At 47.6% G+C, this 13,977-nt stretch overlaps 1 protein-coding gene, 1 long non-coding RNA gene and 1 other non-coding gene across 7 annotated transcripts in view; 2 read left to right on the top strand and 1 right to left on the bottom strand.

Annotated features, from left to right (window-relative positions):
* The window catches only part of LOC126372601 (uncharacterized), a 290,379-nt gene that overhangs the window by 54,613 nt on the left and 221,789 nt on the right, over positions 1 to 13,977 (top strand). The gene's annotated exons all lie outside the window — the stretch shown is intronic.
* The window catches only part of LOC126372467 (netrin-B-like), a 215,986-nt gene that overhangs the window by 100,185 nt on the left and 101,824 nt on the right, over positions 1 to 13,977 (bottom strand). The gene's annotated exons all lie outside the window — the stretch shown is intronic.
* Trnal-caa (transfer RNA leucine (anticodon CAA)) lies at positions 7,132 to 7,203 on the top strand. The gene has a single exon. It is a non-coding gene; the product is annotated as a tRNA-Leu (tRNA).

Here is a 13,977-nt window from a genome sequence, read left to right as displayed (position 1 = left end):
CTAATTTGACTATACGTTGTCAACTAGCCTATTTTCTATTGAAATGTTGAATACGCTTCATGGCATGATTTTTAAATTATTTAAATAGCCACAAATAAAAAACGGCTGTTGGCAGTGCAAGTAAATACAGACTGCATTTAGCCACCATGTTTACAGTCGGGATCTTTATTGGCTGCTAACGACACGGCACACGCTGCGCGGGAAACTTAAAAAAGAAACGCGTGTTAATTAATTCTCTGCAGTATTTCTTTTTTTAATATAAGGAATTGGAATGGTAAAGGCATGTCTTTTTACAGTGTGTTGATTAGTTAATTGAAATAGTATTGTGCGATTTATAAGTACTTATTTTGTTTACATGTCAATGCGGTAGACAATTAATATTTTCAAGGCACAAAGTACATGTAAGTATTTAAATACAGCCAAAAAGGAGGCATTTAACAATTTTAAAGGAATTTATAATTATAATGTAATCTTTATCCTATCGGTCAATATAATGTCAAATAGCAATATTGCTTTATAGATGAATTGCTTCAAAGTGGCCTTTTTAACCGATCTGCTATTAATTATTTTCAATAACGAAATAATTGTCTAAATCCGTATCGTATTCTTTGCTCCGTAAATCTCCTGCTAGAATATTTTAGCAAGTATGAATACAAAACTTACGTTTCCAATAACCATAAGTATCTTCACCATTAAGCGTCTTCTTACGCATAAAATAAACTAAAAAACATTTTAGCCACCACTCACCTCTGACGCAACAGTGTAACCAATTTCTCTCAACGTCTCGCCACATACCTGTAACAAAAAATAATAACTTAAAACACCCCAACAGGTTAGAACATAAAATATTAATAACAAAACAAGGCTCAACACGCCATCTACACGTGCTTCTGCTAAAGTAGAAAAAAAACGTTTGACGTTTACCAAATGACAGACAGCTGTCAAACGCGAATGTCAGCTTTTTAAATACAAATCAAATGCTATTAGTTTTTTTTTTTTTTAATTTTGAAGATTTTTACCAAAGGAATGTATACCTATATAAATAAAACACTATATTAAGCGTTTTTTAATTCATACTTAAGCTCACCATTATATCCCAATTGGGGTAGCCAGAGGTACATCCATCTCAATATGAACTAAGTACCCACACCGGTCCGGTATTGGGATTCGATGCGGCCCTCCCTGTTTTAATACCTACCTATATTTATGGATTTATTTCAAATCAACGTTTTGGGACTCATTACTGTTTATGTTTACGAATATTAAAAAAAATAGGATGATTTTGTTCAAAGGTAGCAACAAATACTTCATAAAAACACTTCCTTCTACCCTGCCTGACTTGTAGCAGTCGTCAACTATTCCACGGGACTGTACGTGTTTCTACTAAAAAAAAAGTCCTACCGCAAAACACCCCGGATTGACGCCTGTCTGTCTGTCTGTCTGTCCGAGCATTCGACACGAATCCAATATACATGCGATATTAGACAAGTGCCTTTCCTACTGTTTGTAGTGGTTTTGTATTAACCATCGTCTAGTGGGTAGAGTATTCGTTTCACAATGTGACGGGACGGGTTTCATTCTATGGGGGTTATGTCAAAATCACTATGAAATAATTGTATATTTTGATGATGGTAACTTTGGTCAGGACTTTAGGACATTGCAGTCAATTCACGTGATCATGTAAATGCACAGTGATTATGACTACCGTATCGTTAAAAATTATGAGCGCAAATTAAGGTATTTATAGTCATAATGTATGCATGATTCAAAATCAACCAAACAAGAACTTTCCTCAGAGAACAATCAAAACAAAATGGTGTCCTTTGTCTCATCTGAATGTAAAAAAGAGCCAAGTTCTTATCAACCTTATAAAGTCGACATTTCATTTTATGGGAAGGAAACCCAATTGAAATTGCGAAACGTAAATACCTACTTGCAATCATCGTACAGCATCACAATAGTTTTACAATTCAAATGCATCAGCGAATCAAAACAATCATCAGAATTGTATGAGACGAACAAAAAATAATAATCATAACACGATCACGAATCCAATAACCGAATCTGCTGGGTGCAATCACTGGCGGCCATTACAAATATTACAATGTATACTTATCCGAATGTTTGTGAACAATGGGTTATTAGCGTTTTTGCGAGCGGCGGCGCGGCGCGGACGCAATAACGCGATCGCGACGGTCATTACGCGGGAATCGCCCGAGCGGAAACCGAGCTTTGACAGTATGATATGCAAACAAACCAATTTACTTCTATTTACAAATTAAAATCAATTTATTATAAATAAACATTATCATCAGCATCACCACAGATCATATCACCACCACCACCACCACCTATTATCATCACCTGATTGTGCGAAAAAAGTAAGATGATTCCGTGCTTCGGAGGGCACGTTAAGCCGTTGGTCCCGGCTATTAGCCGTAAAAACACCTTCACCAACCCGCATTGAGCAGCGTGGTGGAGTATGCTCCATACCCCCTCCGGTTGATTGAGGGGAGGTCTGTGCCCAGCAGTGGGACGTATATAGGCAGTTTATGTTATGTATTATCGATAGTTAGTCTGTATTGGGATGGTTTTCCCTTCGCAGGTTGGAAGGTCAGACATGCAGTCGCTTCTGTAAATAACTGGACCTGTCAAATATAGGCTGTTTATGTTTAATGTTTATCATTAGCATTATGGTTATGATTCGAGGTGGGCTTTTACCTAAAGTAGCGTAACTATTTTGTATAATTTTAATTATTTGATGATGATGATGAATGTATTTTATCTCATTTTTAGCCATGTCTGTACATGGCCGTAGAAAATGAACCCCAGGACAGAATCTGATAAGACTATACCACCATCAGAATCATAGGGAAAGCATAAGCTTTCATTACATATAAGTCATCAGTGGAGGTTCTTGGACCAGTTTCGCCCATTCTCCTTTAACTGTTTTGTCTATGGTGTAAATAAATATTATTTATTATGATAGACACTGCAAAATGAAATTACAAAATGACTGTCTGTATCCACCACGCGCTTCATCAAAACATAAAATGTAAACTGTTATTGAAAATTTTGAAATCTACACAAATTTCGTTAATGAACAAACATATTACTCCATACCATGTCTGGCCTCCTTTAATTTCCCTTGCTTTGTCGGATAAAAAAAAAATCCGCATTGTTTTTTTCGCTATGCGTTTGTTATGCTATCGATACTCAGAAGGCGCGGTCACAGTCAAGCCCGTGTCATTACGTGAACCTCAGACGAACTAAATTATACTTGTGAACCGTCTGTGCCCAGCAAACGAAACGTTTCGACATCTGCCCGATCGTCCGCTGACATTTCTGACGACTTTATTTATTTTCGTCATCATCAATCAGCCTGCACTATCCCACTGTTGGGTTTGAGTAGAGGTCTCCTCGATTTCGCACCATTCTTTTCGGTTCTGCGCTAACGTCTTCCACTGTTTTCCCGCCGTTGCAAAGATGTCATCTGACACCGAGCCGCTGGTGGACTGACCTTTTCCCAACTCGTGGCCACCATTCTGTGACGGCCTTTGTCCACCGACCATTCTCGCGTTCAGCCAAGTGGTTTGCCTACCCACGTCAAAGACTTTTTTATTTATCTTATCTGACAAAATTCTTCTCTTGGTAATTTGTAGTTTCTTTTCCGTGTTTCCGAAGGCATGTTGAACCGTGACCAACACCCGCACCGGCGCAATAGGAACCGTGACCAACACCCGCACCGGCGCAATAGTAACCCTGACCTGTCCCCAGGGTTGCTGAGGTTGGTAATCCACCTCACAACCCACACGACAGAAGAAGATTGCCGTGTTATGGCGCATTAATGTTCTTCTCTCTACTCTCGTGTGGTTTGTGAGGTCAATAACCGACCTCATCAACCCTGGTGTCAGGGCTACTATTGTAATGCCTACATTTAACTAAATATTAGCCGGAACCGACTGCTTAACATGCCATCCGAAAAATGTGTCCCGCACTTTAGCCCAAGTGATATTTGTGATATGTCCTCATAGGGAATCAAACCCGGTACCTCCAAGTCGAGAAGCCAACGCTCAAACCACTAGACCACAGAGGCCGTCCGATTATTTTATGTACCTACTATTATTTATTACTAAAGACCTCTACGTACCAATTAAAAGAGGCTGCCTTCTTCTATCCTGTGGGTTGTGAGGTGGATTACTAACCCCATCAACCCTGGATGTCGTTTGTAAATGGCCTTCTTTCAAATTGAAAGAACACAATTGACTATCTACTTAGAGAAATTTCTCTAAATAGGTACCTAGTCGATTTATCTGGACGTACAGAATTGTCAAACTTCAGCAGCAATCTAACGTCGTTGCTGAGTTTTCAAAAGTATTCGCTTTTTATGACGTTAACGTAATAATTGACTAACATTATAAAATTCAAAAAAATAAATATAACCAAGTATATAATTCATAACGAAGACAAAATACATTGGAGTCAAAGAAACTCTACAATGCTATAAAATGACGGAAGCGATAACTCCAATAATGTACTGTATTCTTTAATGCACATCTAAAGTCGTTGACAACGATACGAGATTTCTACGAGATCTTTCTGCAAAACAATAAAGCCTATAAAATCTTCTAAAGAATTCTTAATGTTTTGTTAAATTGTGATTTCCTCAACGATAAACCAAATAACACGGAACGGTTTTAGATATTTCCTTATAATAAAAATACGTTTACGAGGCAATTCAATTGTTTCTATTTTTCAGAATATTGCATTTCTCATAAAAATAGCCAAGTTCTACTGTTATTGAATTTTTTTAGAGTAAATCATATTTTGATAACAATTAATATTTAATTTTATAACATAATTATTTAATCAGTTTATGACTAATAATACCCTTTACCTCAGCAATTATTTTTTTTGCCACACGCAATTATTTATCTATTTCGGGTATACCCTAGTTAGCGGTAGCGGTTATCCGATTTTTATTTTGAAATTTTACCTAGACTGAAGTTACGCACGCAACTACTTCACAACATATGATATATTGTCGTGGCCAGATCCTAAAATTGATCATTTCATGATGTGCTCGATCATTTCAAGTCAGTCATATCAAGTCTATCCTGTAAATGTTTTGTGAATTTGTGTGCAATAAAGTGTATTATTATTATTATGTTTGTCATTTCCATATCTCGGGACTATGGAGTCTGTTATTATCATGAAAAATTCAATTTTACGATCTGGCCACGACATATATATCAAATCAAAGCCTTTTTTCAACGTCGTTTTAGCTTCCACATTTGATACATTAACTACATACACCCTTTCCCTCGTTATCCTAACAACATCGTATACTTCCTATAGCTAAGTAAACAGACACTGATCACCATAAAATCGTTATAAATCTTACCCCTATGCCCTGCCGATCAGAGGAAACCCGTCCTTACTACCTTGAGATAAGGCAATAGGATTTGTCTGTCGTGATCAATTGTCCGGAAAGACTGATGGCTATATAATTGCTGGCCACAGACTGACTTGTGTTACTGTAATTGTTTTATTATTATAGTAATCCCTTTCTGTCTCGTTTACTAAGTAGAGTAGAGAGAGATATATTCGGTAATGGATTTTTATATTAAAATTACGGAGCTGTTTTGGTTGTGCGATGGCGCAATAATTATGTAGTATCACGAAATATGTCGAACAATGAAGTACTTGCTGCTTGCTTGTAGTGTGCTGGAAGAAATCTCTTTGTTTAGAGATAAGCTTACCTGTACTATCTGTTTTCTTTGTATGTTCCTTGTGTCCGTTTTATTGTGTACAAATAAATAAAGAAATAAATAATAAATAAATACTTTCCAGACTACGTTCCTCAAAGACAATATGGATGGCGCTGTACACATTTTCCTTTGTTTAACGTTCTAATTTCATGGATAACAGATATATGCATCTTTTATCTTTGTTTTTGGGTATAAATAATGACTCTTGTTATTACACTGGCCAAACTAAATAGAAGCAATATAGGTATCAACATAATTCTATACAACAACAATTATCTAAATATATAAAAGGAGAAACTGACTGACTGACATATCAACGCACAGCCTAAACGGCTAAACGTAGGCACTTGAAATCTGGAAGGGACGTAGCTTAGGTACCGTAGAGGTGCACTAAGAAAGGAATTCCCGAAATTCCCATGGGAACAGGAATTAGCGGGAAAATCCTTTTGTATGAAAAATCTAAACCACTTAAGTTAGACGCTTGAAATTTGGCATGCAGGTACCTTAGTAAACTTAAAGCTTAGTTGCAACAGGATATTGCAAAATTCTCACGAGAACGGGAGTTAGCAGGAAAAAACATTTGTAGGAAAAAATCTAAACCGCGTAAGTTACGAGTAGATGTTTTCAATCTAGCATGCATGCATACGTTAGTAAATATAAAGTTTAGTTATTACTGTATTTTGAAAAATGGGAGTTAGCGGGAAAAAGATGTTGTATCAAAAAAATCTAAACTGCATAAGTTAGGTGCTTAAAATTTGACATGCACTCCCACACACACAAAGATCTCTATAACACGCCACGCGGACAAAGTCGCGGGCAAAAGCTAGATTTTATATATGTTTCTGCCATTACATTGTAGTTTGGAATTATTATGTATGTCGCTATGTTGCTTCTATGCTGTTCTGGGAGCAAATAAAAACATAGAACACGTTCAGCTGCTTGTCTTCCCGGGCATGTCGTAAAAACCGACAGAGGGATTGTGTCCTCTAATATGATGGACTAATGTTATGGGCGATAGGCTGATCCCTTATCACCATAAGGTTCATCATATCCATCTTTGGACTTCGTATCAACAGTGGCTGCAAGTTGTGTTTGATTACTTGTGGCTCTGCCCACCCCATTAGGGATTACGGGCGTGAGTTTATGTATGTATGTATGTATGTCACTGTTATGATACTCAGAGGTATGAGTAATGAGAAAATAGGTAATTATCACGTTAAAGCTGCCGTTATGGGACGAGAATGCGGTGGAAATTATGCTTACGCCAAGAGCAGCAAACACGTTAAAGCTGGACAACTTCATCTATATTGTTATGGTGAACGTAGCCTGGAAAGTCCCCCATTATAGTTTAATTGCAACGGCCTCTGTGGTCCAGTGGTTGAGCGTTGGACTCAAGATCCGGAGGCTCCGGGTTCGAATCCCGGTGGGGACATATCACAAAAATCACTTTGTGATCCCTAGTTTGGTTAGGACATTATAGGCTGATCACCTGATTGTCCGAAAGTAAGATGATCCGTGCTTCGGAAGGCACGTTAAGCCGTTGGTCGCGGTTACTATTTACTGATGTAAGTGAGTAATCGTTACATGAGCCATGTCAGGGGCCTTTGGCGGCTCAATCATAACCCTGACACCAGGGTTGATGAGGTTGCTATTCCACCTCACAACCCACACGATAAGAAGAAGAATAGTTCAATTAGCAGAGAAAGATATGTTATGAATAACTAGTATAATATGAGTCGCTCTTAGTTCCATCAGAATTATCTTACGAATGACATGATTCTTATAGACAACATAACATTGCATAAATCCCCAGAGGGGTGCGCAAAGGTGTATAGTCCATACCCCCACTCTTCCCCAGCTATGGTTATGTGTTTGATTTGATTTAAGTTCCATGTAATAACGGACGAGCCTATTGCCATCCAACCGGGCATACCAATTATCTGTGATCCAATCATTAATACAAATAAATTCTTATATGTACGTATATTTAGTATTGAAGCACGATGCGCGGGGTGGGGAAGACGGCACAGAAGGAAACCGCGTTTCTAGGGCGTGAAGGCTCTTTATTGAAAACCAAGCCAGACAGGTTACAGTTACAACCGTAGTGACCGCACTAGTCTCGACAGTGATGAGGACCGGGGGGCCGTTCGCTCACACTCGTAGGGACCTAATGCTAGGTTTCGCTTTAAGCAGGTAATCTAAGAGAGCCGGGGACCGTCTGCTCCTATATTACCCTAAGCGGAGGATTCTATTTGGAATTAATTTACGCCAGTTGTTGTCTTCTCGACGTCCGCGAAGCGGACGTCGGGGAGGCACCCTCGGGGCTTAGCCCCTTTGGTGCGGAAGCTCTCGCCGCCCGCTAAAACGGGCGGGGCACGGGGGTGGGCCACGGCGGGCGAGTTTCGCGCCTCCGAAGGCCCAATCTTTTGTCCGGGGTGGTACCGCCGGCGAGTCAGCCCACCGGGTGAGACCCTGTTGAGGGAGGCCCAGTGAGCGACTCCAGCCAGGCGGTACGTGTCTCGTCATAGTAGGTGGCCGGCGAGCTTGACCCGAAGTTTCCAGGTCAGCTCGAGCCGGCGGGGTCAGTCCGGTGAGGTCAGTCCGATGAGTCCGCCGGCAAGGTCGAAACCGTCAACAATGACGGTTGCCCTCAAACCGGCGGCTTGGGTCAGTCCGTTGCTGGGTAGGTATCCTCGTCGAGCTCCTCCACATCAGCCAGCTCGCGAGGATACGGCTTCCAGTCCGGGGGGCGCGCGTGGTATGGAGCCAGATTTCGTAGGTGCACGAAATCTGACTCGTCCGCGCGCGCGAACATCCCAGTCGAGAGCCTGGAGATAAACTCATCCAAGGTCTCGACTTTTAGGTCCCTCCGAATTACTTCGTTGCGGACGAATCTCGGCGCGTCCGCGATGGTGCGCAACGCCTTGGACTGCTGTGCCCGCAGTCTTTGGCGATGGGTCTCAGAGACCAATGCGTACCACGCGGGGGCGGCATAGGTAAGCCGTGTCCTAATGTACGCCTTATACACGCCGAGCTTCATGCGCAACGGGAGACTCGAGCAAAGAATGGGGCGGAGCAGAGCAGTGGCAGCACCTGCCTGTCCGATCACATTCCTCGCATGCTGGGCCATGGTGAGGTGGCGGTCTATGGTCACACCCAGGTATTTAGCCTGCGAGGACCACCCGATCTCCTCACCATGCAGCGTCAGATTCGGAGGGTGTAGCCGACCACGTCCCACAGTGATCGCTTGGGTTTTCCCCACGTTCACCGTCAATCTCCACTTTGCCAGCCAGGCAGGGAGGGCATCCAAGGTTCGCTGCATCTTCTTCGCAGCGTGCTTGGCGTTCAAGGACGTCGCGAAGAAGGCAGCGTCATCGGCGTAAAGCGCCAGCTTGGACCCTCCCTCCACGGGGATGTCATCCGTGTACCTGGCGTAGCAAACCGGAGATAGGCAGCTACCCTGGGGAACTCCCGCAGCGATCCTTCGGACTTGGGAGAGGGCGCCTTCCACTGCCACCTGGAAGCGCCTATTCTCTAAAAAGGTGGCCACAGTCTTAACGACTCGACGTGGAGTCGTAGACGTGGACAGCTTATATACCAAGCCCGGGTGCCATACGCGATCGAACGCCTTCTCCATATCCAAGAATACCGCTACGGTGGTCTCCCTCTTGTTGAGGGCCGCCGTCATATCGTGCAGTACCCTTGTCAGTTGAAGGGTCGTGGAATGTTCGGCTCGAAAGCCGAATTGTTCCTCGCGTGGCATGATGTGTGGGATCATGTGACGCAGAAGAAGTCTCTCAAACACCTTGCTGATGTTCGGTAGCAAGGTGATTGGCCGATAGCTCTCAGGCTTCAGGATATTCTTCCCGGGCTTGGGGAGCATGATAACTCGCCCAAGCTTCCAGCAATCCGGAAAGTGCCCCGTCCGCGTGATGCCATTAAAAATGCGCGTCACCGCTGCGACTGAACGCGGTGGAAGGTGACGCAGCATTTCGTTGGTAATGCCATCCGGGCCGGGGGCCTTCCGGAGCGGAGTCCGTCTTATCGCCCGGAGCACCTGTCCGGGCGTAAAGACGACGGGATCCTCATCAGGGGCTATCGGCTGACCGAAATAGCCCGCTAGATTTCGGGAGACTTCTTCTTCTTCGTCGTGGTCGGCGCCTGGGTTCGGCCGAAATTGGCTCTCCAGACACTCAGCGAAGATTTCCGCTCGATCCTCAGCTCTAAAACGGGGTGTCCCGTCCTGAGCGAGGAGAGGTCGCACTGGTGTCGGCTTCCCGGAGAGCTGTCGACACAGTCTATGGATGCCGGTCCAATCCTCGCCGGCTGAGTCGATAGTGTGTTGCCAAGAGTCGGCGGAGGCACTATCGAGCGCGGCCGAGATCTTCTCGGCCAGCGCATTCAGCCGGGACTTCATGGTGGGGCAACGCGTGGTGTTCCACTGCTTGCGGAGTCGCCTCTTTTCCGCGAGCATATTCGCAATATGCTTCGGCGTGGGAGGAGCGGCTCCCGGTTTGGGAGCTTCGAGCGCGGCATGTTGCAGTGCCCGCTGGACTGTAGAGGCGAACTCGGTTGCCAACTCGTCGACATCCGTGGGGGTCGAGACTGGTCGCATGGGAGTGTTCTCTACCATGTACTGGCCGAATTTATCCCAGGAGTACTTCCGCCGCGGCGGCAGCAGCCTCGTCCTGGTAGGATGGTTTGAAATGACCATCAGGACTGGTTGATGGTCGGAGCCTGTGTGATAGTCTAACGTCTCAACGGTGGGATCGGGCCGGAGCCCCTTGACCACCGCGAGGTCTATCACGTCTGGGAGATGAGCGGGGTTGTGCGGGTAGTGGGTCGGGGTCTCCGGCCCCAGAACCACATACCCGCCCCCGTTGGCGTCATCGAACAGACGTCGTCCATTTGGACAGGTCCACGTGGAATTCCAACCAACGTGCTTGCAGTTCCAGTCACCGGCCGCGATCGTTGGCCCCGGGCTGTCCAGAATTTTCTGAACGTCCGCGAGGACAAGGCGCGCCGCCGGCGGCTTATACACCGCAAACACACGTGTTGGGACGTCTCCGAGAGCAATCTCCACTCCCAGGGCGTAGATCGACTGAAGACCAGCGATAGGTGGCAGAGGCTGGTGCACCAACCTTCTTCTTACCAGGACGGCTAGGCCTCTATAGGCCTGACCGAGGTCACTGAGCTCGTCCTTCCGGTATACGAAGAAGTTGGGGATCTTCAGTCGGTCTGCGCCTCTCAGCTTGGTCTCTGAGATCAGGGCGACATCAATGTTCTGCTCCCTCAAGAGAACACGTAGAAGACCTATCTTTCTAGACAGGCCTTCGGCGTTCCAATGAAGGATTCTTAACGACATAAATTTTATGCCGTTAACAACCTCTTCATCCCGTCCAAAAGCACTGTAACAGGATCGAGATCCTGCTCCAGTGCCTTCAGGACATCTTGGAGTACCCCCATGGCGACCAGTAGTGCCGCCTTCTTGGCGGCGGCTGGATCGCCAGTTCCGGCCGACTTCCCCTTCCCCTGGCTTGGGGCGGGGGGTCGGATGGAGGGGGTTGTCTTTGGAGCAGACGATGTCGCCGGCTCCTTAGGCTGCTGTCGCGGCGGGATTTGGGGCAAGAAGGGACCTTTTCCTTCCCTGCCGCGCCTCCTCTTACGCCGTTTCGTAGGGCCACTCTTCGGGCCGTTGGCCGCCGCCATGAGCGACCCCTGGGCGTTCGACTCGCCTGTGGGCGCGACCAAGACCTTCTTGGTCGCTTGCCCCGAGGAGGTGCGGGCTGTGGTTCCGGCCTTCTTGTTGCGCGCCTCGCGCACGAAGGCCGGGCAGGCCACATGGTTGGCGGGATGTGGCCCACCACAGTTGGCGCAGGTCGCCGGTTGCTCCCTAGGTCTGGGGCAGTCCCTGGCCGCGTGTTCCTCCCCACACCGCACACACGCAATCTTGCGGTGGCACTTGTGCGAGGAGTGGCGGAACTGCTGGCACCGGTGGCACTGCGCCGGTCCCTTTTTGCCCCGCCAGGCCTCTATCTTCACCCCGGGCATGTTGAGGAGTTCCGTGACTCCATAAATGCCCGGGATGGTCGCAGCGTTACGCTCGAGCTGGGCATGGTAAATACACCCGGGTCGTCCGAAACGCGCCTGGATGGCGCGCACGAACTCAGGGGTGTACCCCAGTCGGCGTAACTCGGCCTCAATGAGGGCTGGGTCGGTGTCAACCGGCAGCCCTCGGATGGCAACCTTGAGGTTGCGCTCCGCCGGAAGGGAGTAGGAGAACCACGATATCGTGGTCTCCTTTTCCAGGGCCATCAGGTAGGACTGAATGGTCCTGTACTCCTCCCCTGTGCGCGGGATAAAGCGCACCCCCCGCCCGTATGGTCGGGCGTTAGGGGGGTGTCCGAGCTTCTCCCGGAGGGCTCGGAAGTGCCGAGCCCAGTCCGGGAGTACCTCCACCACCAAAGGGGGGTAACGCTCTCGCTTCGGCGGAGCGGGCTGCGACGCGGGCTTGGCCTGGAGCGGGGAATGTACGTCCCGCTGCGGTATTAGCCGTGGAGAAGTCGCGGGAGGTGTCGAGGCCACAGCCGCGTACGACGGCTGCGTATCCATCGCCTCCGGCGACTGGCGTGGCGCCGGCGTGGGCGCGACCTGTCTCAACCCTCCTCGGAACGGGGGGGGAGATAGGGCTCCGCGCACCGGCAGTCGAAGTGCATGCCTGCCCTCTCCCGAAGACGGGGACTGGGCGGCGAGCACTTTGGCCGGCGGCGGGGACGTCGAGCGGGCCGGGGAGCGGCTCGCGCGAGAGGGGCGCTGCGGCAGCGGGGCTGCTGCTAAGTGCAGCGGCGGCGCTGTCCGGCGCGGCGGCGGCGACGGCGGCCCCAGCTCCGGCATGGAGAGTGGAGGCGACCGCCGAGGCCCCGGTGACGGGGGGCCCTCGCCCGCGGGGGCGAGGGGCGCATCAAAGTACGTCTCCCCTGCCCCCGGCGTGGAAGGGGGGGAGGGACGCACTGCGTCACGCGCGGGTTGGCGCAGTGACGCCAGGGTCTCCCGCAGGTGCGGAATCCCAAGTAGGGAAGCCGCCGCGCTCCTGCGGAAGACCCTGGGGCGCTTAGGGCGCCGTTTGGAGAGGGAGGGGGGCGGCATGACCCCCCACCACCCCAATTGACGATTCACCCGGCGGCGGAGTCAAAACTCCTTTCCCGCCGGGGGAACAACCGGGGGACACCTGGCGCACCAGGCGTCCCCAGCCCGCTGGGCAAAGACCTCCCGACCTCTCGGAAGCCGACCGACACCCGATCTTACCCGTGCCAGGCGATCGCTCCCACCGGCTTCCCTCCCGGCCTAACCACACCCGGCAGACCAGTGCCGAAGTGTGGGGTTCCGGGAGCTCACCGGTACCTAGTCGCGACCACCTGTCGCGGGTCGGGGGGTCGGGCCGGACCTAGCGAGCCCTAAGCGGCCTAAGCCCCTAACCTCGATCTTTGTCGAGGGGTTTCGGAAGGGGGGAGATGCCCGCCACTTCCACGAACACTGGGTACGAGCGTGCGCAGACAGCAGAAGTGCGTGCGGAAATGCAACTCCGACTGTCCGGAATTAATTTACAAAATGTATGTCCGTTCCTATTAGAATGACTTGAACACATCGATACCGCGTTCTAATTTGGTACAGCGCCATCTAGTGGTGCTACCGGGGAACTAACTTTTATTGATTACAATGCCAATAGTGGCGTTGTTACAGTATTATAAAAGCTAATATTACTTTATGTTCTTTTTTTAAAGAACGTATAGGTCCCTGAGCCGACGTTTTTCTTGTAGCTTCTTTTCCCCGGCTATATAGGCTGTGAGAAGCTGCAGTAGTTTTAGGCGGATGAGACGTTCGTTATGTAAAAATTGACGATTCAAAGTGTAACTACGTTGCCTACGGAATAAGATATTTTTTAATTTGAATTTGACCAAATTCACTTACTTATTAAGAGTTACGTTATCTCAAGCCAGAAACATCGGCTTTGAATCTTCAAAGAGCTTACCTGAAACAAAGAACAGTACAAATAAACAAATGCAAATCAAACCTAAACATGCAGATTTGTGGACGAAAGCCATACATCAAACGGCCAACGTTCGACAAGACAATACGGCAAATCTCAGGATCAAGACACATCGGTCGATTCCTGGAAATCTGGCATGCAAGGATCAAGTTTGTTTTA

The sequence above is a fragment of the Pectinophora gossypiella genome, chromosome 14 (assembly GCF_024362695.1).
Source record: "Pectinophora gossypiella chromosome 14, ilPecGoss1.1, whole genome shotgun sequence".
Taxonomy (NCBI): domain Eukaryota; kingdom Metazoa; phylum Arthropoda; class Insecta; order Lepidoptera; family Gelechiidae; genus Pectinophora; species Pectinophora gossypiella.
The sequence above is the reverse complement of the archived record's forward strand: the minus strand, read 5'-3'. Positions and strand labels throughout refer to the sequence as shown.